This window comes from Camelus bactrianus, chromosome 11 (genome assembly GCF_048773025.1).
Source record: "Camelus bactrianus isolate YW-2024 breed Bactrian camel chromosome 11, ASM4877302v1, whole genome shotgun sequence".
NCBI lineage: Eukaryota > Metazoa > Chordata > Mammalia > Artiodactyla > Camelidae > Camelus > Camelus bactrianus.
Genome location: NC_133549.1, coordinates 16,129,802 through 16,134,399, shown reverse-complemented (window position 1 = coordinate 16,134,399; position 4,598 = coordinate 16,129,802). Strand labels below are relative to the sequence as shown.

The 4,598-nt window shown below is 46.4% G+C and overlaps 1 pseudogene; it reads left to right on the top strand.

Annotated features, from left to right (window-relative positions):
• The first annotated feature begins 419 nt into the window (after positions 1–419).
• LOC105067436 (olfactory receptor 13G1-like) lies at positions 420–1,341 on the top strand (annotated as a pseudogene).
• Positions 1,342–4,598: the final 3,257 nt, after the last annotated feature.

Sequence of the window (4,598 nt, the reverse complement as noted above, 5' to 3'; positions counted from 1 at the left end):
AGGAGACAGAGCTCAGGACCTTCCTTCCTGGGGCTCCCAGGAAGCCCACCCAACCCCACCCGACATGTGCTCGGTGCTCCAGGAGGGCTGGGGAAGGACATGCTATGCACACTGACCAGGACTCAGAGTCTGGAGACCTTTGAGTGGCCATCGCAGTCACTGGCAGAGACGGGGTGGGGCTTGGAGCTCCTCCACATCTCCAGGCAGCAGCTCATGGCAATTTCCCAGGTGTCCAAAATTATCAGGGGCACAAAGCCCCATTTTTATCACCGAAATAGGATTTGAAATTCTTTCTAGTGTGTCACACACATGTTTGCAAGAGGCAGTGTTCAGAACAAGTTCAAACCGTGAGCCCTTTCTCTACAGCCAGTGTCAGAGCTGCCCCTGTGCTCCTGCAGGGACCTGGCCTGGTGCCCACTGGGGCTGTGATGAACGAGACTCTGGTCACTGAGTTCCTCATTCAGGGGCTCTCAGAAACACCTGGGCTGTGAATGCTGCTCTTTCCCGCCTTCCTTCTCCTGTACACGGCGGCCCTCTTGGGAAACCTGCTCATCGTGGTGCTCATCAACTCCAGCCCAGCCCTGCACACACCCATGTACTTCTTCCTGGTCAACCTGGCCGTGGTGGACATTCTCTGCACCTCCACGATCCTACCTAAGCTGCTGGCCGGCATGGTGGCCAGCAAGACCATCTCCTACGGGGGCTGCACGGCCCAACTCTTCTTCACGTGGTCCATGGGGGCCGAGCCTGCTGCTCTTCTCCGCCATGGCCTATGACCACTACATGGCCATCTGCCGGCCCCTGCACTACTGTGCCCTGATGGGCCCCCAGGCGTGTGCGCTCCTGGTGGCGGCAGTGTGGATGGTCAGCCTGACCAACACCAGCGTGAACACGGGCCTCACCCTGAGCCTGCCCTTCTGCCACTCCAACGTGGTTGAGCACTTCTTCTGCGAGATCCCACCTATGCTGAAGCTCTCCTGCGCCCCGTCCGGCCTGAACGAGGCCATGACCTTCACAGCAGATGTGGTCCTGGCCATAGGGAACTTCTCCGTGATCCTGCTCTCCTACGGCTGCATCATCGCCTGCATCCTGTGCATCCGCTCGGCCGCGGGCAGGCGGCGGGCCTTCTCCACCTGCTCCCCCCACCCCCTGGTGGTCTCCACGTACTACTCCACCATCATCCACACCTACATCTGCCCCACGTCCAGCTACTCGCTGGACAAGGACAAGCTGGTGTCGGTGACCTACACGTCTGTGGCGCCATCCTTGAACCCCCTCATCTACTCGCTGAGAAACACAGAGGTCAAAGCTGCACTCAGGAGGCTGCTCTCCTGCCGCTGAGGCCGCGCCCCACGCTCCACCCCTCAGCTCCCGCCTGGAGGGGCTGCCCAGCACAGATCTCTCTAAGGTAGGGCTTGTTTGAAATTATGGAATCAGACACTTAAAATGGGTGCTTTTGTGGTAAATAAATTATACTCACTAAGGTTGTTTTTAACAAGAAAGAGGGAAAAGAAATAAGTAGTTGAAGGCAACTTTTCAGAGCTTGCCGTCCTGTCCCTGGCACTCACCTAGCACTTGGGTAGCTGTGGTTCAATTTCCGCTGCTGCCTAGACATTTCAGTGGTTTCCCGGCCAGTCTTCAAGCCCCACCGTGAACAGACCCATCTTTCTAGCACTAGCAACTATGAAGCGTTGCTTCACCCAGCCCCATCTGAGACACAATTTGTTCAGGCAAATTTGCAGCTCCAGTGAGGGGGGTCACCTAAAGAGGGTCCCCATGTTTCTTCTCAGCGTGTTCCAAGCAGGTTCTTCAGTTTGGGCTTGGGAAAACCAGAGTTTTAGTTGAAAATAATCAAAACAAGACAGGTTATGTAGCTTCACTAAACATGCCACAAGGGCAGAAACAACAGATCTTGTGAGGGTCACGCAAGGTCATGTCACCTGTGAACTAGGCTGCCCTTCTGACTGGCAGCATTCCTCTGGGAAAGGGGTCCCTGGGACCCTCTTCATGGTTTTCCCAGTCTTCTTGAGTCCATGGGATTGCAAGAGATCAGCTTCCTTGACAAGAAGCATAATGTTCAATTGTATCAAAATCTGTACCTGAATTGTAAAGGCATCTCTCTGATCCTGTTCCCCAAATGATGACCTCATTTCTGTCAGCCTGTGTGTCCCTGAGCTCTTGCACAAGTGTCTCTACATGCCAGACTCTTGACTATGAGGAACAGGGTGAGGTGTCAACAGTGAAAGGTCCCCTATACACACGAGATAGAGAATCATCTGTCACTTGTATACTGAGTGCTCAGTCTTGAGGGCCGTGGGGGTCAAAGAGGAGAACCCTCTGGGCCGTCAGCAGCATCATCCTGTAGGAGAGGAAGGCCTTAGAGCAGACAGGTAATCTCTCTCTCTCTCTGTCTCTCTCCCTGTCTCTGTCTCCCACCCCCCAGATTAGTCTTAACAAAGAACCAGAGTTTGACTTTGTTGATCTTTTCTTTTTATGTTTTTTAAAATTTCATTAATTTCTTCTTTTATGTATATTGTTTTCTTTCTCTACCTTTTTTTTGTGTTTAATCTGCTCTTCTTTTTATAGCTTGTTGAGTGTGTTCTTTTGATCACTGATTTTCTGCCTTGTCTTTTTTCCTAATATGTGCATTAATGCTTTTAAGTTTCCACCTTAAACATGGTTTTAGCTGCTTCCCACTAATTTTGATGAAAATTTCATTGAAGTTCATTTCATTTTATAATTTAATTATAACTCAGGTCATTTACATTATAATTTAGTTCCAAGCACTTTCTGATTCTCATGGAGATTTCTTATTTGATCTGTGGATTATTCATATGTGTTTTCTTCAATTTCCAAACTGGTGGAGATTTTCAGTTCTCTTTTTGTACTGATTCCAACTATATTCCAATGTGATTAGAGACACTGTATTTTATGTTGTCAGTGCTCTGAAGTATGTTGAGATTTGTTTGATAACTCAGCATCTGGTCGACTTTGATAAATCATGCACGCTTGAAAACTATGTGTGCTCTGTAGTTGAGGGTTGTACTGTTCTTTTTACAACACGTATGTTCACTTAAAATTTTGACGTTCAAATCTTCTCTAGATAGTATGTTTTTTTAATCTGTTTCTTTTGCTAGCTGCTGAGAACGTGTTACAAATCTCTCATTATTACTGTTGATTCATTATTTCTGTTGTAAATTATATCTTTTTAATTTGTATATTTTGAGGTTATGTTATCAAGCACATTCAAATTGAAAATGGTTTCATTTTCCTGGTGGATCAAGCCTTTTGTCATGATTAATTTTTTCTTTGTCTCATATAATGATTCTTGCCCTAAAGTCTGAAGTTTTGAGTGTAGCCCACCAGCTTTCTTTGGGTTAAATTTATGTAGCATAACGTTCCCTTCCTTTTTGTAGTCCTTACATTTATGTCTCCTGTTACCATCACACAGCTGATTTTTCTTAATACAGAGATGTAGGCTCTTGTATTTAGTGTGTTTGTATTTATAGAATTGCGGTGTGTTTATCCTGATGGTTTACAATGCACTCTCTAACTTCCTTTTTGTCTCTTTTGCTTTCATTTAAATCAATAAGTATGCTTCATTATTTCATTTCCTTAAAAGACAGCAAGCCTTTTGTCTTCCAGCTGGCCCTCGGACTTCCTCCGCACTGCCGCTGTTTCACTAGGACGTCGGCGGTGCCTCCATGATCTGCATTTTTGACAAGCTTTGAAATTTCCTAGTCTTAACTCTTCAAATATTACCCTTCCTCCGTTATCCTTTTTGGATGCCTGTTGGATTATGTCCCACACTTAATTTCATGCTCATCTCGCTGTTTCCATCCTGCTGTCTTTCGTTTTTTTCAGTTTGGACACTAACCTCTGAACTGTCTTCAGTTTACTGCTTCTCTTTTGAGGTGTAGCCAGTGTTTTTTGTTTTTTTACATTATTTTACTGAATTGTGTTTTACATACCATAAGCTGGAACAGAAGTCTTATCCAGAGAGCCCAGCACTTTCTGTGTACTTCTGTGCACTTGTGTCTCCACGTGACCACACCCACCCCAGTATAAAGGGCACTTTGATCACCCGACACTTCCCTCTGCCATCTTCCTGTCAACTTTCTCACCCCACGTGTAAACAGCTCTTGACTCCCAAAACGTGGCTCGGCTTTGCCTATTCTTGAGCTGCATGTAAGTGGCATTACAAAGCAGCACACTTGGTGTCTGACTTCCTTGCTGTGTAATGTTTCTGAGGTCCATCTGTGCTGCCCCTGATCGAATGGTTCATTCTCTTTTCATTGCAAAGTAGTAACTCATTATTTGAGTAAAGGAGACAATAGGTCTGATCTTTGGAAACCCAGGGAGATCTCCCGGGAGGGGCCCTTCAGGGCTCACTGGACGCACACCCTGAAAAACCGCCCTGAGCCCTGTCCAAAGGGCTCTGTAGGTAGTGAAAGTCACTGTACTTTATTTAATACCTGACTTTTTAATCTTAAAAGATTTACTAAGCCCTTAAGCATTGCTTACACAACTAGTAAAACATACATTTTGTACATTCAGTTCTCTTAAACATGAAAACTTTTCTTAGACTCAATCAAATC